The 22897-nt window shown below is 32.1% G+C and overlaps 1 pseudogene; it reads left to right on the plus strand.

Moving 5' to 3' along the window:
- The first annotated feature begins 1887 nt into the window (after positions 1-1887).
- On the plus strand, positions 1888-22206 carry LOC114717779 (uncharacterized; annotated as a pseudogene).
- The last annotated feature ends 691 nt before the right edge of the window (positions 22207-22897 follow it).

Genomic DNA, 22897 nt, shown 5'->3' on the forward strand with positions numbered 1-22897 from the left:
TCTATATTTAATAGGCACAAATGTAATCCTAATAGCGTCTTATAGTTTGAACTACAATTTTTTTTGGGCCAACTTCTTATATTATGAATAAGAGGAATTATATTGTACGATCACGCGAAGGACATGTAATAAGTTGATTTTATGTTGTTTTAAAATTATTTTTAGGTAAGAGCATGGTAATTACCTATCAGTGATTTCATTCCTTTAGTTTTCATTCTCTTCAGTCTTTGACAAGTTTGACGGCTCTTAAAATTACTTAAAAAAATACTTTCATATAAGTTAAGACAAGTTTTTTTTATATACTTATCTTGTACTCTCTTCTTTCCTTAAATTTTTTTTATATACTTATCTTTTACTTCTTTTTTTTATATTACATACATAAACAAATTAGTTAAAGAAAATAATTATGTAAAAATTATAAATTTTTCTCAAAAATGCCCTTACTTATGAGGGAGAAAGAGTATAAAAGAGAATAAGGAAATTATTAAAGTAAAGATAACTATGAAAGAGAGAGAATGTGTGATAAAAAGAGATGATAGTCTGAAAAATAAAATAATAATACATTAAGAATTAAAATAAATAATTAATAAGGATAAAATAGAAAACTAATCAAGAAATTTTGAAACATTTTACAAATGTTTCTTATAATAGGAATACGATAGAAGCAGTAGTTGTTTCCTAATAAAAAGATATGGACGGACTACGGCATAAGACCACTTCCGAAAAATAAGTAAATAATAAATTTCGTTATAGAAAATGATACTTAAGTTTATTTTGTAGATAGGTTTTTTTTAAATATATATTAAATAGAGGTGAATTTAAAAAGTTGTTATATCTTAGTGAAGAGTTAATGTAATTTAAGATTTTTTTTTTGGTATGTACTCTATGAAACATACTAAAAGTATCTTATAGTTATAAATAAGATAAGACTAGAGGAATAACAAAATCGATACTGCTCATTTGTCATTTAACATTTTTTATAATTTTTTTTTCATATGACCTCGGTGATTTTCTTTGGAAAGAATTCTTTGTAGTTTAACAAAAATTTGAACTATCGTATTATTTCTTGTCATGAAGCCACTGTCAGCGACTAGCTTGCCATCTTATTATTAGTAAAAATGTTTGATGTTCCTTTATTTCCCATGCCCCAGCATTCTGGATATCAAGATATTAAAATATTTGACCATATTTACTTATTTGAGTTGAAATCAAGCTAGTATGATAATTAATAAAGTTTCTTAAAAAATATTTACAACTCAACTAGTCTATACATCATGTTGGCCTCTAAAATTTAGATGATAGCTTATAAATTGTATAGGATGACCTGAAAATAAAAATGATTTACAGGTTGTTGAATGTATATTTGTATTAAGACATGATTATTATTAAATTTTTTTTTATAAAAGCCAATTTATTTAACTAACAAAATGGTAACAACTGATATTGCTTCGGGACTACATTAGGGCTCAAAGTCTAAAAACAGAAACACATCACAACAGACAAATATAAACACTACTAATCCAAAATTATCTAAAACAGACAAACATGAAGTTTTAACTAGCAAGCCTTGCTGGTTAAAAAAAAAAAAAAAAAACTAGCAAGCCTTAGGGACGGTGAAGACCTATTTCAAATTAAACTTTGGGATCTAGTTATAATTTCCCTTTTAGCATTTAACTGGAGATTTATTGAAACTCTCTCTCTCTCTCTCTCTCTCATCTGGTTTGAGCCGTGTTGGCAAAATGGACCCCTTTGTCCTTTTCCCTCGTCCAATCCACCTCCACAGCTGGAAGCGGACCCGTATGGTCCCAGGGAAATAATGGAGATGCACAGAGAAGAAGCACAGTAACACAGCAGTGGAAGAATCTTAAGAAGAAGAAAAAGAATGAGATGGTTTAGTCACTGAAGAAATTGAAGAACAAAGAGATAATGAGAAAAGTAGTGTGCGTCACTGGTGCTTCTGGTTTTATTGCCTCCTGGCTCGTTAAGCTCCTCCTTCTTCGTGGTTACACCGTCAATGGCACTGTCCGCGACCTGAGTGAGATCCTCTCTCCTCTCTAACTTCTTCATGAATCTTTACTACCTCGTTTAATACAAGGAAAAACTAATTTGGAGGTACTTATAGTTTTCTTTGATTTTGAATCAGATACTTAGATTTTGCTTCCTTTTTGCTGAGTACTTTAATTTTTTCATGTTAAATTAGTTAGTCCCTACTGTTAATTATGACTAACACTGTTAACAAATCTTCGTTAGGCCTTTTTGAATCATCAACCTCAGTCTCCTCTCTCCACCCAATCCTCAACTTTGTCTTCTTCCTCACCATTACCCCCTGTAAATGGCTCAGCTTCCTACCTCCAGAACACCTTCCCTCCATTGCAAAATAGACAGCTAATTCCAGTTTTGGAACTCATGCTTAAATGAAGTGCTAACAAACTCTCCTCCTCCACATTCCTTTCACTCTTCCTTACTTCCTACTTCTTCTCCTTCCTGACCAGAATCCGACAGCTCTCTCTCAACTACTTCCACTTATACTTCCACATCTTTCTCACCTTTCACATTCTCTGCCGTTTTCTTTGATCTTTAAACACAATGGCGGAACAAATTATTAGACCCACCAAGAACTGAGTGCTCTATGTTAGGGTGAAGCTCTTGCACAAACATTCCAAGTCGCAACAAGAACGAAGCAGCTTTCACTCTTATTACAAATGGCTTCTCAAGTTTTCCTTTTTTCCTTTTACTTCTTCGCTTCCTATCTCATCAGTAGTGATCCCCAACCTTAGCTCAGCTCTCTCCACTCAACCCATGTCTCCAACCCCGAATCCACTCGTCTGTCTCGTGCCCCTTTTGAGTCCTCTTTCATGGCTCCCCATAATCCTCAAACCTCGCTAGGTAAGCCCAAATTTTCAACCTTTTCTGCTTTGTATACTTGATGAGCGACGTGAGCACATCGGTCACACGCACTCCCTTATCGCTTTTGCCATTCAACTCAGCCCCTCCAAATACCATTTTTGGAATCAGAGGAGAGGGGAGACTGAGGTTGGTTAGACGGGGTAATAGAGATTTTTAAACAGTGTTAGTGATAATTAACGGTAAGGACTAACTAATTTAACAGGAGAAAATTAAAAGACTCAATTAAAAAAAATTAAAGACCTAATTCAAAATGAAAGAAAACTATAAGGACCTCTAAATTAGTTTTCGCTTAATATAATTATAGATATAATACTCTAATTCATTCTGTATCTCATATTTATATATATTTTTATAGTAGTCCTAATAGGAATTACATATATTAGATGTCTATCAAATAGGAGTTCTAACTAATTAATCTGTATGATTAGTAAGAAAATTTTAGAGAAGACAATACTTATTTATTATAAATAACTAACTTAGCTAATTTTCCTAATCTTTCCAGATTAGTCAACTGGGTCTTCTATTAAGAACATGAGGTGGTACTCTTCTTATTCTTAATATATGGCCCAATTAAGTAATCTGAATAAATTAAGAATATTAGTTAAGTTAGTGAATATTCTTGCAGTTCTTAAGGTAAGGTCTATTTAACTAATTTGATTTGATTAAGAAAATTAGATAAGTTAGTTAATTATAAAAAAAAATATGACATATTTTTCTTAAAACACTATAATCATCTTCCTTAATACTCTTCCTTCCTCTCCTACTTGATTATAGTTGAAAGAGTATCAATAGGAGCAATTTAAAAAAAATTAATAAATATGAGTTCTGAGTCTTATATTCAGAACCAAAACTAATTCAATAGCTAGGTCTTACATTAAGAATAGGAAGAATATGATATGTTCTTTTTAAAACGCGCCCTAAACATCTTCCTTAATTCTTTCCCTCCCTACTTGATTGTTGCTGTGGAATATTCAATTGGGTTAATTTGAAAAAAGAAAATTGATAAATATATAAAACAGATGTTATATATAGGATTAAAATTAACTTCTTAATTAGGTTGTACATTAAGGATTGGGTAAGTATTATATATCCATCCATGATGATCATGATGATGATGATATGATTATTTGCAACGCCATGCAGATGATGCGAGCGTGGTAGACCACTTACTTAAACTTGATGGTTCGAAGGAGAGATTGCACCTGTTTGAAGCAGATCTGTTGGAAGAAGGTTCCTTTGATTCTGCTGTTGAAGGCTGTGAAGGTGTTTTCCATACCGCCTCTCCTGTTCTCGCTAATGTCAAAGACCCACAGGTTCCGATCCTTCTTCTCATCTTCTGATCTCATGTGAAGATGTTACTTCCTATTCAAAATACATATAAGCTCAACCAATTCAAAAAACTAGCTAAAATTAGTTAAAAATAATAAATATGTAAAAAAATATAACTTATTTTTCCTAAACATTGAGAGGGTAGGTGAGAAAGAGAATAGGTGGAAAAAGATACAAGAGTAAATTAGTGGGAAAAAAATAGGAGAGAGACATATAATTGATTAAAGATAAAAATAAAAAATATATTAAATCACCGGAAAAATTTAAATTAAACCTTATAAAAAATCAGAGGCCTTCAGAAATTTGAAATAAGCGTTAAATGTGTTGCTAGCATACAATATTGAATTATTGATCATTTACGGAACAGAATCTAGTTGAAGTATCATCAAGGATGTATGGGCCTAAGTAGTATTGTTATCATGATACTCCTCCAGTCCTAAATATAAGATCCTTATATTAGTGTATATAAAGGTCTTATATTTAGGACCGGAGGAGTATATACTTATTATATGCCGCTTTTAATTATATTATCATTACTCTTTCATAACTTTAAGATTGTTCTACTTTTGACAACTTTTATCTTATATACTTCCAATTTTTTAATAAAATAAAAAATTAGATTTGACATATAATTTTATTTAGGGCTAATATAATTTTCATCCTTCAATTTTTTTTTTTCATTTTGATTTTAGTTTCTCAAATTTTAAAATATAGGTTTTGATTTCCCAAGTTTCTTCCTGTTCAAAATATTAGTCCTTATCATTTAATAAAAATCTGGACTATTTTGCTTTTTGAGAAACTCAAACCTACGGTTTGAAACTCAAGAAGTTAAAACGTGTAAATTTGTAAGGACTAAAGGTAATATTAACCCATTTATTCAACTATTCAAATTGGAAAATTTACCATTAAGAATTTCACTACTATGCAAAAGATAAATACATTTTATTAATAGAAAGTAAAAGAGCATGATTGTAGTAGTTGACACTAATTGCGGTTGCTTTAATATAAATTTTAGGAAGAATTAATCATTTGGTCTTGTAATTTTAACTCGATTGCCATTTATTTCTTAAACTTTAATTCAGTACAAATCATTCTCCAGAGTTTTGAATAGGTTAAAATTCAGTTCCAAAAATTTGACTTAATACAATCCAATTCCTATAATTTTAATTATTTAAAATATTGGTTTCAACATTTAGAAAATAAATTATAAGAATTAATTTTTTAAAAAAATTTAGGAACTAAATTTTTAAATGACTAAACTATAAATACTAAGGAGGAGAGTTGGAAAGATCACGCTTGATGGAAATTGCAGGGAGGAGCTTCTTTTGCTCGTGGATGCTCCAAGGCCACTGGGATTTCCACTTTGTGTGTCTTTCGATTCCGCCATTGCCGATTCAAATGTGGATAATTCACAAGAGTATAACAACTAAAACATTCAAAATGCCTTAGGTTTGGATGATGATGATGTTAGTCGGGGTTCAGTGACGCTGATGCTGAGGTGGGAATGACTTGGATCATTAAGTACCATATGAGAATGTCATGTGAAAGTATAAGCTAAACCACACAATTTAATAGTCAAATTTAACTCTTTCTAGCCCTCAAGTCAATATTGTTATGTTTTGTAAACTTTCGGACCAAAATTAAACGTTAACCCAAGGTTTTACTGCACAAAACTTGGGAAAAACATGGGGGGGGGGGGGACATAGTAAAGATCAGAGGACCATGTCTTAGGTGCCTGCTATCCATGATGTATACAATTATAACAGGTCAGCGAAGAAATTCCAGGGAGGCATTAGTTCATTTGCTGCACTACTTTTCTTTAGATGGAGCAATGTATCAAGCAAATTAAAGAAATAACAGTAGCTTGGGCCTTTACATCTCAGGCACAATATGTGTCTCCTTGTTTTGATTTTTCTTTTACGGGCTACGCACTAGCAAAGTAATATCAAGAATCTCTACATTAATAAACTAAGAAATTGGAGAGGGAGGAGAAGGAAGTTCAATAAATGGAATGATTAGAAAGAGCCTCAAACCAACCACAAAAAAAAAAAAATCTTGAAACAGAACAAAATAACAAAGCCTTCATGAAGCTGATCAGTGAAGGGCTGTCCAATATCTTTTAGCGGTCAAACTAGTAATTTCCTTATAAAGTCCATATGTAGAGCTCCAAAAAGAAGCCATGATATTAAACTCAATTCTATCCAAAAACTTATTTAAAGATGAAACAAATCCCTTGAAGGCATGGACATCAATCCCTCTCCAACCAGACAAACCACAAAATCTCATAACCAATTTTTGGTATGAACCACTAGAATTCAGTAATGATCATTCTCATGGTCATGCTACTATGTATTTTTCTCATTTGATAATGTGTTGTAACTTCTTTATGAATTTTTTGTTAGCACTCTAATGGTATGAATAAACACTGATGGATTTATATTCAAGTATAAGGTCTCGTTTAGCACAAAGCATTGAAAATAAGGGGTACAGACTGTGATTGCAATTGAGAAAAATAATTTAAAAATTATTTAACAAGAATAATTGCTTGTTATATGGGATGGGATATACCCATGGAAGTGAGATTGGGGAATACCACCACTCCTCATAGTATTTTCCAATCACATACATAGATTTGTTCAATTCTATATAACGAGCAATTTCTCATGTTAAATACTGTTTTAATATATTTTCTCAATCCCACCAAACGGGACCCATAAATGATGAGTTTGACAACCACTAAAATTAATGATTGTCAACTTTTGGTTTTCTCATTTCAGTCTGAACTCATTGATCCAGCTCTCACTGGAACGCTTAATGTTCTTAAATCATGTGCAAAAGCACCATCTGTGAAGCGAGTTGTTCTAACATCATCAATTGCAGCGGTTATATATAATGGAAATCCTAGAGCTCCTGAGGTTGTAGTTGATGAGACATGGTTTTCAAACCCAGAATTTTGTAGGGAATCTGAGGTATGTGCTCTATAATGATGGTGACCTACATGACTATTGTGAATCCTGGAGAGATGAGTTTTCAAGTTTCCAAGTTTTCTTGTAATCTTGACAAAAGCCATTCCTTGTAATCTTGAGATCAAACATACAGTCTAAATACAAGTCACTTTTAACTTCCTTGCATGCAGTTGAAAGTTAAATAAGAGATTAAAGTTATCATAAAATTCAATTAGTTTTCAATATTATTCTTATTAGCCACGCTAAATTCTACCATACCAATGTCCCCTCTCTCGCTGCCTTTAAATTAATGGCATGCACAGAAGAAAAATAGTTAATGCCCTAAAATTATGTGACGTAATTTATACTCCTCTAGTCCTATTTATAGAGCAGAGAGATAATATATTTTTTTGATCCTATTTATAGGGTACTGAGAGAAATTGTTTGTATAGATATACAATTTTACCCCTCATTTATTATTGTGTTAATTTTGTTTATATGAAGTATAATGTATGTTAAATAGGGATAAAGTTGTAAAGTCATTAAATTTTAAATGACAGTTAATGAAATTTAAGGTTTTCCTTAGTTTGTGTGAAACATGCTAAAAGTGTCTTATAAATAGGATCAAAAGAGGAATTATTAGAACCAAAAACATCTTTTAGAAGTTGCCCTGCATTTAAGACTAGAGCAGTTGGATGACAACTTAGTACTCTCAATTCACTAGACAGTTGTGCTGATATATTTGTTGCAAATTCCCACGTATTGAAATATGGTGTTTGTAATGCTGAGTATTGTTCAGTCTTCTTTTTTAAGTTTCCAATTGATTAACTTTGTCCCGTTCAGCAATGGTATGCACTTTCCAAGACTTTGGCTGAAGATGCTGCCTGGCAATTTGTAAAGGAAAACAACATTGACATGGTTGCCATAAACCCAGCAACTGTGATAGGACCGCTCCTGCAACCATCTCTGAACACAACTTCTGCTTTAATTGTAGAGATAATAAATGGTAATTCTAATATAATCACGAGGTTCATGCTCTACAATGCATATAAGTCCTGTTATACGATTTTTTTTATGTACTTTATCAGTTGATATTTTTTAAGCCAAGTTATTTTTCAAGCCTCTGACACATATGTTGCTTGTCCTACTCTAATTCACGAAGCTTCCATGTTTTTCGCTTGATCCTTTGCCAAATCAGGCCTTGTTCCTTGGACCCTTGTGATCGACTTGGGCCAGCTTCATCCTCATTCTTCATTGGGCCTGTGATCATCACAGTTGATCCACATGTCAACTTCTCACTCGCCTAATCTCTTTTTCAGATTCCATCCATCTATTATTAGTCACAATCTCTAGCCTCAATTTCTCAATCCGCTTGATTTAATTTACTCCCTTTATTTTTTTTGAAGAATCTTGGTTGATTTGAAAGTGTTAAGACTATTTTCTCATTCTGCCACTTGAACAGGAATTGCTCTCTCACATTCCTTGAAAACACTCTTCACATGCTTTTTTGATGCAGGCTCACAGATGTTACCAAACATAAATGGTGGATGGATCAATGTGAAAGATGTTGCAAGTGCCCATATTCAAGCATTTGAGATTCCCACAGCTAAAGGAAGATATTGTTTGGTTGAGACAGTTGCAAACTATTCAAATGTCGTGAAGATTTTGCATGACCTCTACCCAACATTACAACTTCCAGAAAGGTAAGTGAACAATTTCTAGGAATGCATATAACTTGTGAATTCAAATCTTCATTTGCTGAACCCTCACGATTACACTATGTTTGGATCAGGGGAAAATTAGGGAGGAAAGAATACTGGGAGGAGAAACACCCAAAAATAGTTTTCTTCTTAGTATTTCCTCTCCACTATTGTCCTCCCACTTTTCCCTCCATCCAAATATTGCCTTAATCTAAATTCTAAATACAGTATCATTCATAAACTGCACATCATTTCTTCTGAATTGTGTGCAAGACCGCCTATATTGCTTCAAGAGCTAAAACTCTCATTGCTTCACGCAAATGGCTTTTAAAGACAGATAAGAATGTGACCAGGTGTATTGATGAGTAGACTCTGAGATTCATCATGACTTAGCCAAACAACCTTTAACTTCCTTCCCTTGGCAATCCTTTTTCATTTTCTTCCATCATTGCATTAATAAGAACTAAGAAGTACGGTTTCTTTCTTCCAATATGAATCTAATGAGTTTTGTATATAGCATGTAAAGGAATATCCATGTAGCCACATCGTGTGTAACACTAGGTTTTTTCCTATACAATGCCTGATATAAGCTTTTTGACTCATTGGTATTATGATTTGACACTGACAGAGAAAAAAAACTTTTAATAGTAGTTAATTAAGGTTTTTCATAACAGTTTTGAAAGCGAAATTGATACTGTCAACATTGAAAGGAGAATAAAACACAGCAGTTGTAAACTGTCGTGAAAAATTGACTTCCATGACAGTTTTATAGAAAATTGCCGTGGAAAGTCATTTCTTCATTGCAGTTATTAATATAACTGTTGTGATAAATGTTTTTCACGGCGATTATAAAAATAACCGCCGTTAAAAAATCAATTTTTTTAAAAAATACTACATGAATTTTTTTTATTACCTCCCTGCAATTTATAGACCCAAATCAACTAGCAGAGCAGAAGAATATGCAGAACAATTTCAAGATGACTATATGAACACTAACATCTAATTCTTATTGAATCACCTAATATATCAACAAAGAATCAACTAGTTAATAATCAAACAATGAATTAAAATGTGAGGAATGACCTAACTATTTCACATTTTCAAAATTCTCTAGCAATATTGTTGACAAAGTGTCTCTTATCAAGTTGATTTCCTCTATGTCATATGGCACAGCATTTTGGAATGTCTGTAAATCAAAAATAACATAGTCATTAGTTAACTTGATAAAAAATATGAAAAGAATTGAAAAATTACATGCAATGTAATCTACATTTACCTCATTTAGTTTCTTAGTCACCCCTATCTCAATGATGTCATTCATGTAGCGGATGACATAATATCCGCATTCAACACTCCGGGGTTGACAACAGTACTAACAAAATAAAATATAAAATTGAATATCAGACTTTGATTATATTAAAAAAATTTATAAACATTAACTTTAATTATTGAAAAGATTTATAAGTATATATCTAGCCCTAAACAATATACTTGTGGGAGAATCCATGTTGGTGGTTGCCTATTTTGCTGGTTGGCCACAATATTAAAACTATGAAAAGTCCTATCAGTAATTAAAAAAACGTGATATTAGAACATGTTTTTATAAACTTTACATGTAATAAATATATAAGCATAAACTAACGTGTCAATGACATCTCTAGTTTCTTTGGTTGGATTTTCACAGAGAAAATCTAACCAATAGACTTTGTTATCAAAAGGGACACAAATAATTAGAGTCCAATAATAACTGCAAAATACGAACCATGTTAATTATAATCCTATATATATAATTTGTGTATCTCAAATATAATAATACACTTACTCTTCCACATAAGGTGCAAAATATATTTTCTTTTTCGACTGAGTCATTGTAGTCATCATGTAGATCGACTTCGGTTCCATATTATTGACTTCTTTTTGTACCTTTTGAGAACACATAAAGCCATATGTGCCCTCAAATCCTCTCTGCCGAAAGACTTGAGTAAAGTGCCTATTGTTTAAATAAGAAATATTAGGATATGCATAAATATAACTTGAAACAATAAAATGATATTGTAACTTACAAAATAGCCAACTAGATGAAAACTATATCAAGCAATTTTGTGAAACTAGCATCGGTCCAACCATTTCTTGCCTTCAAATTTTATCAATTTCAACACAATTGTCAACATTGTGTAATCATCTTTACACATTGGGTACAAAGGCGTCTCTGTATCACTACACAAGGTTTCACATGTGGGATAGAACTGTGTAGAGGACTCAAACTGTATGTCACAAAACATATATGAAATTCTATCACCAAAGTTTTCATTCACAATCTTCTCCTTTTCAAACAGTGTAGTCTTTCTAATTTCTCTATGCCATATCCAATTTGTATACCTCAAATCTATCCCATCATAGATGAGATGCTCTCTTATCTTAGAAATACTCCGCCGAGTATTGTTTAAGTATTTGACATAAAAACAATAATACAATCCATCTTTTTTACTAGGTGCATTTCTCTGAGCAAACTCAAGAAATCTTTCAACCCCATCCTTATATTCTTTATTAATTCTCTTAGCTTTCATCCAATATGATCTATTGTTCTACAGAGTCAATGAGTATAGTTGTAATTACTTTTAAAAATTAGATTAAGTAATTTCTAAAAAAAATAGTCATATATAGTGAGTGAGTGAAAATGTTGATAAAAATATATAATCAAACAAACATATATAAGTTTTGTAAAATAGTTAATAATAAATTATTTTTATTATTTAAAATTAGATTTGTATATAAAATTTAGCTTTTTGTAAAAATAAATTAAAACACATACTTAAAGAAATAAATTTTTGTAAAAATATTATTCCCTTTAGGTCCTCCATTCTAATTTTCCCTATAACAAGTCCCAAATTATTTAAAAAATAGACAAATCAATCAATGAATCGAACCAACAATGTAATAAACAGAGACAGGATAAATTTGAAGAAATATAACAAATAAAACAAAAGTAACAATTCAATCTCAAACCAATTCAATAAATAAAGATTCTTAAAACAAAAACTTCTGAACCTAAAACGGGAATATAAATGATATTCATTTACCATAAAATTTCAAACAACACTTTATCATCAATCAAAGTTTATAACAAAAAAAAATCACAAAACACTGAATAGATTATTTATTAGTAAATTCTCAAGTTTATTACAAAAAATACCAAAAACTCAAAATAAATATCAAAAAATTATTAAAAAAATAAAAAACTTCAAAACTAATCAACTTTAAATATTTAAACATGTTTCTGATGCCTATATAGGAAGGAATTGAGGTTTTCTAACACCAAATGTCACCAATCAACACCTCAAGTACATAAAAAATGCAAAATAAACAATGCAAGACATCCAAAATGTAAAACCAATCAACTTATTTAAAATACAATAGATTTTCATGGTCAAAACATCAAAGAAAGCAAGAAAAAATGAAAAGAATGAAAGAAGAGGATACTCACTTAGTGGAGATGATTCGAATTTGAAAAGATGGGCGGCAAAGATGGCGGTAGATAGCAGCAAGCAACCACAAGTGAAATGAAGGACTTTAAACGGTGGGAAAGAGAGGGGAATGGCCAATAATGATAGTTCAGTGGTTGTGAGATAGAGGGAGACCATGGCGCACTGAGGTGAAACTGTGAAAATGTGAAAAACTAAACCCTATCACAGTATATTTTAAAACTTTTCATGGCGGTTATTAATAAAGCTATCATGGAAATAACTTTTAACAGCGGTTAAATAAATAACATTTGTTAAAAGTACTTTCCACAGCGGTTTTATTAATAACCACCATGGAAAGTGAAGCATCACAGCACTTATTTACAAAAATACCACCGAGTTTTTTTTTCACAGTGTTTTTCTTCTTAACTATTGTTGTTTTGTGTCATTACATGTATTTTTTTTAGTAGTGCGAACAGGAATTCAGATTGGGAATTTAAAATTTAAATCCGAATAGTAACAAATAGAAACAAGAAATAAGAATAAAAATAATAATTATAAAATAGAGGCATGCAAGCACCTATACATGGCTTATGAGTAGTTTAGTTTGTATGAGATTTTATAGATATATGATATAAATAGTGGTGCTTGAGCCTTCATATTAATATCTTGACACTTTTTTTTGGGGGGGGGGGGCCTTCAAGTTATTCGTATCTTAGTTTTCGTTGTTTTAACTTCTCCATGTAACTTGTTAGGTTTGTGGACAATAATCCCTCAATGCCAAAGTATCAAGTTTCCAAGGAAAAGGCAAAGACATTAGGAATTGAGTTTATTCCATTGGATACCAGTCTCAAAGAGGCAGTAGAAAGCTTGAAAGAGAAGAACTTTGTAAACTTTTAGCTCTCCCTTTTGATATCTACCTGAAATTTAATTTAAATGTTTGCCGTCATGACACATATTTCAGGTTTTTATTTCATTTTAATAATCTCATGACATTTGTAATATGCTTAAGCATATTGTTGGATTAAGATCCAAACCCAATACCAGTGGGCTCCAACAAAAAATAGGAAAAAAATATGAGACAATTGAGGTAGTTCTCTCTTTGTAATTTAAATTGAAAGCAGAAACTAATTCGTATGTCCTTATAATTTACTTTAATTTTAAGTCAAGTCCTTATAGTTTATTTCTTTTTTATTCGGATCCTTATACTTTGATTCGTTAAGCCCACCCTTCAGTTTTGGTGATTATTGAGTGTGGACGAGGACAACAGCCAGGAGAAGATCATCCAAGTAAGGCAGCGTTCTGGTGCTTTCTCTCAATTCCCACTTCATTGTGTTTCCTGCGCTTTATCTCTCAAATCCTGTTTCAAGGTCTTGGATGAAGTATAACCCATATTCATATCCATAGTAGCCCATCTTTCTCTTTTATAAATGAAAAATAGCATTAGTATATACTACCTCTGATTCTTAATATAAGAGCCAGTTGACTAATTTGAGTAGAAAGAAAATTTGTTAAGTTAGTTATTTATAATAAATGGGTGTTATATTTTTTAGAATATCATTGCTATTCATGTGTATTGATTAGAACTATCATTTAATCAAACTTTTAACATGTGCAACTACCATAAAGATCACCTTAAAAAAATAAAATAAAAAAGAGAAACAAAATAGATTGGGAAAAATCAAACTAGCTCTTGTGTTAAGAATCAGATAAATATAATGAAAACATGCACTCATAATAATGTGGGTTTTCTTCATCTCAATAAGAACATAACAACAATAGTCACTCATGATTTGACAGTAAAGTCTGAATCATTTTGAAAGTAAAACCATATAAATTGAATATTAATTCCAATCAAAATCAAAATAAATCATTTTGATTTTTCAAAGTTATAACTTTCTAATGTTTTGTGCATTCTCTGTTTTCCTCATTATCAAAGAAGAAATTGGCAATCTGAGTAGATAACAAAACTCAAAAGTTTTAATTTATATCTGAAACATGACTTTGATTTTTCTCTTCAACTGCCGGCATACATATGAAAACTGCTCTCTCACTATTAAATTGTATTCAACATCCAACTAAATCGGGACATCATCATGAAGTTGGCTGCTGCAGGTTGCTCCAACGTCCTTTCGATCTGCAGGGGATTCTGCCGCAGTCCGGCACAGAAATGGAGACAGAAGGTCGAGAAGCACAAACCCTTGATCTTTTTGTGTCTGCCTGAAAATTTTGAAAGAGAAATAATTTTAATATCTTATATATATTTTTAACATGTAAGCCAGTCATGTAAGCATCCCTTTAGCCACATCATGAAAAGTTAACGATGTAACGGTATTAGTTTTTAGAGATGGATGGGCTCAATGCATCAAAATATAAGAATCCAATTTAAAAGAAATAAACGATAGAGACTTGATTTAAAATTAAAATAAATTATAAGTATTTAGGAACTAGTTTTCCCTGAACTGAATCCATGGAACTACCGTATATGATAGTTGGTATAGGAAATGTAACTAACTCTCTCAATCACAAACTTTGAACATGATATCTACTATCTAGGATATGGGATGAGTTAGTTATGTAACTCACAATAAATTTGTCTCTGTTTTTTTTTTTTTTTTTTGAAAACTGCTCTCTCAATTTAGTTTGCTCCTTGCTTTCTGTGTGTTGACATTTATTGTATGCTTATTTGGCCCTATTTACAAGGTAGAGAGAGAAGAAAACTTTAATCCTATTTATAAGGAAGAAAGAGAAAAATTTTTTTTATAAATGTACAATTTTACTCTTCATTTATTATTGTATTGACTTTGTTCTTATATAATACTCTTCTTGGTCCTATTTATAAGTTTTAAATTTGAAAAAGAGTATGGTTATTTTATAAGTTTCAATTCGGGTTTGTCTCAACTTCTAATACATTTTTTTAGTGTTGCTCTCAATTATTTCTCTCTTATCACATTTCTTTACACATGTCTTTATCCTTTTTTCTCATCTATTACAAGGACATATTTAAAAACAAAATTATATTTTTAACCTAGCTATTTATTGGTTTTAACTAATTTTAACTAATTATTCGTTTATCTGTGAATTAGTTATTTGAAACTTATAACAACGACTGGAATGAGTATATTATATACTAAATAGGAATAAAATTGAAAAATTATTGAATTTTAAATGAGATTTAATAAAATTTAAGATTTTTATTAGTTTGTATGAAACATGTTGAAAATAACTTATAAATAAAATCAAAAGAGTAACTCGTAGAGTGTCGATCATGTGGTTCCATATTGCATGGGTATACTAGATTACTCGTCGGAAGGAAAATGAACACAAGTGAGTGCATAAAAAATGACATACCTTGAATGTGATGAGTATGATGAAGTGATAATTTACCCACAACAAAAAACTAAGGAGTGACCATCCTGAAATATGAAAGAATTAAAATATCTTAAACCTTCAATGTATACAAATAGATATAAAAAACATAAATAACCTCTAACTCTATGTGGAGCACCCAAGTTACCAAATTAAGTGTATAAATTTAATTTTACATCAGCTAAAGCCGTTGAAGATGAATCTACAAACTTCGGTTCAACAATGAAGCCCCTCACTACTCGACTGGAAGTACAAGGTCAACTATAGTCCAATAATATTTTTCAATGAACAATGCCCCAATACAAATTTAAATAAACAAAAGGAGATGAATAATAGTGCCACAATTGTGAAGTTTAATTAAAATAAAATAACAGCGGTATAATAAATAAAGGAAAAAATAATGGGAAAAGACAAATATATACCCTCGATATTCAACCCAAATCAGCCCGTCGATGCAACTAATACCATGTCAATCCAGAGGTAGCAGTATGGAATGGAATTTACAAATGGTTATGAACTTGAAAGCTGTCTACGCAAGAAATAGTGCTGGATTAGAACCCTTCGCAAAAAGACCCAAAACTAAGGTTCAAAACCTTCTGAGGGAGAAGAACGCATGACTAACAGACCAGAGCCCATAGTTACTACCAACGAGATTGAATTGGGAGAATTACAATCAAATTTTAAGGAAGAGAAATAATTACTAAGGATCTGTTTGGATCAGCAATTAGAAAAGTAGCTTATTGAAAAAGTAGTTTATTGGGTAAAAGCTAAATTAGATAAGTTGAATTGTGTTTGGATTGGAGTTCAGAAAAACTAGTTTGCAAAAGTGAGATTAGTAAAAAATTGTTTGTATTATAGTTGAGTAAAAGTAATTTTGGTTGTAAAATAACCAAAATGGGTATAAGTTTTAATAAATAATGAAACATGATTAAAAATAATAATTTCACATAATACAATGAAATTAAAATAATTTAATATGAAGAAGTCAAATTTAATGAGTGAATTAAATTTTAAAACTTTAGAGAAATCATAAAAAATATTTTAAATATAAAGTGAAACATAGAAAAAAAAATGAATTGAGATAATACAATAAATTTAAATTAATTTCATACGAAGAAGTGAAATTGATTGAGTGAATTAAATTTTAAAATTTTAGAGAAATTATAAAAAATATTCCTCTTGTCCTAAATATAAGATCCCTTTTATAGTATAAATATGTTATTTATACTATAAAAGGGGTCTTATATTTAGGACTGGAGGAGTAATCTAAATATAAAGTGAAACATGAAAAAAAAAAGTGAAAAAAATGACAGAGGACATGGGAGAGGTCTGAGAGTCTGAGGTGAAAAAAAAAAAAACTAAGAAAGTAAAATGTGTTAATATGGCCAAAGTTAGAGAAAAATAAAAGCCCTGACACGTACAACACTGAAAAAGCAGAATAAGCTCAAAAATAAGCTACAAAATGCAGCTTCTCCCCCAACACAGGTTTGACAGTTTAAAACAAATAAGCTCATGTTGGATTTAAGCCCAACCAAACAGGTTACCATCTTGCAATTAGACTCGTAGCAAAAATAAGCTACTTTTCACTTCAAATAAGCCCAACCAAACAAGTTCTAAATAATCTCAACAGTTTATAATGATAAGTTTCAGAATGAAAAATGATAATATCTAATACTTGTTTTGTAATGTTTTTTTTTTCCCCCTTGTGACCTTGAGACCTCGAGCTAATTCTTCCAATTTAGCAGGTAGAGTTTACTCCTCGTCAACATAACTGGCCAAAGTTTTTTTTTTTTTTTAACAGACATAACTGACCAAAATTTGAACTATAATTCACACTTCGCAGCCTTGATTTGTGAAATCTGTAAATTTACAGTAACGTATGCTATAGATGACTATAATAAAGGGATTTGTTTGCTCACCAAAAGCGACAAGGAAGAAACAAAATATTGGTTTATATGTAAATTATCACGATTTCAGATGTCTTCATTGGCTAAGCAAATGACAATTTATTATGGATTCCGACGTTGATCACATGCGCTCGAAACATTTGAAAATGAAAAAAAAGGAAGATGAATGTAGCTGTAAGCAAGCGCGTAATGACGAACAGCGAAGACAAGATAATCACTCGAAGAATCTAAAAGAGTCAACCGATCTGGTACGGAGCAAAAACGAAGCAGTGAAAATTGAAGAAGAAAGAAAGAGAATGAGCAGCAACGCCGGAAACGGAAAGGTGGTGTGCGTCACTGGTGCTTCTGGCTACATTGCTTCCTGGCTCGTCAAGCTTCTTCTTCTTCGTGGTTACACTGTCAGGGCCACTGTTCGTGATCCTAGTGAGTGCTCTTTAATGTGCTTCCATTTATCTCAATGTATTTGATCAGAACTGCGTTTGATTTTGGTTAGGATTTTCTGGGCACCCATTTCCTGACTTTGATTCCCCGCAATATTTTCATTGCATAACCTCCGATCCTCTTTAGACAGTACTGTTTCTTATACGCTATCCCTGTACATTTTGAGTAATCTTTTTGGCCTGAACATTTTTGAGCAATCAATTTGTGATGTTCTTCAACTCCCTTCAGATGACCCCAAGAAGGTTGACCACTTGCTTAAACTTGAAGGAGCAAACGAGAGATTACAGCTTTTTAAAGCAAATCTGTTGGAAGAAGGTTCCTTTGACTCTGCTGTTGAGGGCTGTGAGGGTGTCTTCCATACTGCCTCACCTTGTCATTTCAATGTCAAAGACACACAGGTTCATTTCATTCTATAATTGATAGATGATTGATAACAGAAGGTGTTCTGGGTGCCGGATGTACTATTTTTCAATGCTTCAATGATTTTCAACAATCTCTTATGCAACTATTTAAAATCAAAGCACTCAAATTAGTCCTCTTGGGGTAAATTCCGGGAGATTTGAGCAAATTGCACAGATTGAAAATAGATAACCATGGCTCAGGGACCATTTAACCATGATATGTGAGGTTAACAGACCAAAACATTGAAAATAAACATCACGGCAACAAGTGCTGCTTAGTTGGATCAACGAATTTCATAATCACTGAACTTGTTGTAGCATAGGCCTCTACCTGTTATACTCATTCTAATCTCTTTGTTTTGATTATTTATGGGCTATTATAATGGCAAAGGTACAACTTGGGATCTCAAGTGCATTCACAAATAGAGGAAGTCACAAATTCTAGGCAAAGTTTTTAAACATATTTGCTGAAACCTATTTGCCAAGGAGAAAAACTAGCATTGGCTAATGATTTTTGTTAGCATTCACTCGTTATTTCTGTTATGATCATTTACTTAGTTTTTTTTTTTTTTAATCATTTTATGATGTTGGAGAGGTCATATATGAATTTTTATCACTGGTTAAGTATATGTGGACTTTGTGAGTTTGTGATTATAAGTTTGAGTTGAACGCAAAGACTTCCATGAATTTTTTGGCAATCATTTGAATTACTATATTTCGTCTTAAGAAGAAAAGCAGCCTTATTTACTAGCTACTCATTGTTGCTTTCCTCATTTCAGATTGAACTTATTGACCCAGCAGTCAAGGGGACTCTGAATATTCTTAAATCATGTGCAAAATCACCATCCCTGAAACGGATTGTTCTAACATCTTCTATGGCTGCAGTTTTATATAATGGAAAGCCTTTAACTCCTGATGTTGTCGCTGATGAGACATGGTTTTCGAAGGAAGATTTTTGAAAGGCATCTGAGGTATGTATATCATTAAACTTGCACTGAAATGAAGGTTGTAATAAACGCGAATGACCTATATGATTGCAGTGAATGCTATGTAGAGTTGGATGAGTAAGGCTTTAAAATTCCCTGATCACTCATCCTGCATGAAGACCGTATGTTAATGCAGTCATGACTTAAATGAGTTCATTGTAATCATGAGGTCATTCTTTTTTTTTTTTTTGGGATATTATCATATGGCTAGTTTGGTTCGGGGTTCATTGCTTCCTCTCTAGAAAGATGTCTCCTCTGGGACTCGAACTTGAGACCCAAATTGGTCTAGCAGGGCTTTACACTGCTAGACCAACTCTTTGTTGGTCATGAGGTCATTCATTTGTAAGTTGTAATTGTGATGCAGTGATTGCACATTAAGCATGCCGAACTGCTTCAACCGTTTGTCTTGTTTAGCTTGATTCATCTCTGTACTTTATAATGAACTTATGTTCCCTGTTGTTTTATGTTCTGGTTTTTCAGCTCTGGCCCTCATATGAACTCTCCAAGACTTTGGCCGAAGATGCTGCCTGGACATTTGTAAAAGAAAGCAATATTGACATGGTTGTTATCAACCCAGGAGTAGTGCTAGGGCCACTCTTGCAACCATCCTTAAACCAAACTTCTGCTATAATGTTAACCCTATTAAATGGTAAGATTTAGATACCCTGAAGTTCATGCTGTACAGAAATGCTGTTAAAGAGTTTGATTTGTCTGCATCCTAGACACGTGATCTTTTTCAATTGAAATGCTTTCTGGCTGTAGTAAATAGAAAGGAGAATTGATGACAGATACTCTAGGATAAATAGTAGTAGACTGTTTACTTGTGAGGCTCATGAGTATTTAAAAAAAAAAAAGAAAGAAAGAAAGAAAGAAAAGAATAAAGTTGACTTGTGTACGTTGAAACCACAATGCTTAGCTGGCTTCTAGAATTGAGACAAAGCAATGATGCTCTATGCTATAACTTTATCCTTGGTGGCTTGACGCATGTAGGGCTAATTACGCAAAATGCAAAGTAATTATCTTTTTAATAGAACTTTCATTAGAGAGATTTGACTAGAAGACAATCCATTTGGATCCGCTGTAAATACAAAAATGACTGTATTGGTACATTTGAAGATAAGTCAAGAAAAAAAGGGGAGGCGAGTCATATGCATAGTCAAACCATTTTGTATTGCACTCTCTTTAGAAAGCATGAGTACGTGACTCAAATGCATCCAATTCAAATTACAAGTAGGGAGAGGGTAAATTATCCTCATGATTAAGGTAAGAAAAGGAAACTACCGAACCAAAATGACTCAAACGGGGAATCCCTGGAAACAGTCATGCATAGATAATCAAATAGAAGTCATAAACACAATACTACCCTGTAGTAATTACATGTGCAAAGAGAGAGGATGAAGATTTTGACATTCCATTCTAAAAGGAATCATAAGAACATATCCTTAGTGAAGGTAAAACAAACAGCGAGAGAATGCATCGGAAAGTCTTGGTAGAGGGAGGCTTGTGTTACATATATTCTGCAGCTTGAGAAAGAACCAATATGGAGCTTATCTACTCTAACTATAAACTAATACTATTTTAAAACAACATTCTGGGGAAGGAAAATGACGTAAAGGATATTACTAGTTAGAATTCCATTTTCCCACTTAGCACCTCAAAGACATGAGATGCCGGTTCAGAACTACTGATTCATCTATAGAGAATTAAGTTATAGCCTAAACATTCTTGTTTCTTAAATTTTGCGGTCACTTTATCACTGTTTGTTAGATGCAGGTGCACAAATGCTTTCGAATGCTTGTGTAGGATGGATCCATGTGAAAGATGTTGTGAATGCTCATATTCAAGCATTTGAGATTTCTTCAGCTAGAGGAAGATATTGTCTGGTTGAGAGTGTGGCCCGCTTTTCAGACATTGTGAAGATCACCCATGAGCTATTCCCGAAGTTACCACTTCCCGAAAAGTAAGTCAACCATTTCCATAATTTCTTGATTGCAATATAACGTATGAATTCAGGCCTCCATTTGCTGAACACTTGTGTGTGTCTAGCAAATTCCATTCACTTCTTCTGAATATGAGACAACTCATGAAGTGGTAGCTGCCATGGCCCAGAAAAGGCCAATGTCAGTTTCCATTACTTTCATCTTCATGCACTGAACTTAAAATGAGCATGGCCTGAAATATATATATTTTGGATTGTAATTTGTAATCCAAATTTTTCATTCAACAAATATGTTCTCTATCTTTTATGCTGATTGCACCCTTCAGTTTCTGGGCTAAGAGAGACACCAGCAGACAGATTCACTCGTTATGATATCTGTGCTTGGGGGGTTAATAAGAGATTTCTTTTAAGTTGTTTGATGATGATCTCCATGGTAATAATGGCGCGATTATAATCCTTGGATCATATTCGATCACCCATGTCTTGCCTATTCACTTTATATGTGTGTGTGTGTGTAGGTAGTATATTTTAATTTAATTCTGTGTCATTAACTTAGGTTTGTTGAAGATAAGCCGCTGGTACCACAGTTTCAGGTTTCCAAAGAAAAGGCAATGACCTTGGGAATTGAGTTTATTCCATTGGACGTGTCTGTTAAAGAGACTGTAGAAAGTTTGAAAGAGAAGAAGTTTCTCAACCTGTAAATCATGGCATCCCCTCTGGTTTTATAAACTGCATATGCTTTGTAATATGCTAATAATGCCGCGCTAGAGAAGACAGACTTGTGATGCAAGTCATGTAGTTAGGACCTAGTTGGAAAAAAGTAGAATTTGTGCACGTAAGAAATGGAAATGTCATTATTTGATGGTTAGACATTATTTTGCTCACAAGATTTAATGTTTTGCTTTCTTTATCTGAGGTTATTTGTATACTAACCTTTTTCATTAGAATTTGAATCTTAATTATTAGATACAGATAATTAAAGTTAAAATGTTCATGTTTTATATAAAATTTTGGACATCGTCATGAAATTAAAAAAAAAATCACACGCAAATGATATTTTATTGAAGTTGACCAAATAAAAAAGGGGCACGACATAACATTGGTTTTAAAAACCGAAGGGTTTGTAGGGAAGAAGAAAACAAAATTTTGGGACCAAACTTATTATCTGTTTAATGACAATTATATGGAAATTATCACAATTGTTTAATATTTTTATTTTCACACCTAAAAAAACTAGACTATTGAAACTGTTTGGGATCATTTAGATCTCAAAAGTACTTATTTACACAATTCAAGACAAAATTTATTTTATATAGTTACCTCATATTTTGCAAACTAGTTCAATCCCATGCAATGCACAGGCTATATTCAAGGTAAATAAAAAGTTTTATAACCGGTACTTTTTATCTTCTTTTTTTTACATGTAATAATTGTTGGGAATAAAAAAAAACCTGATAGATGGAAGGATGATAACTCAAATAAAAAATCAATTTAAGTCCTTGATTTGATAAT

This window comes from Neltuma alba, unplaced genomic scaffold (genome assembly GCF_004799145.2).
Source record: "Neltuma alba isolate B1F8T4 unplaced genomic scaffold, ASM479914v2 tig00011775_pilon, whole genome shotgun sequence".
Lineage (NCBI taxonomy): Eukaryota > Viridiplantae > Streptophyta > Magnoliopsida > Fabales > Fabaceae > Neltuma > Neltuma alba.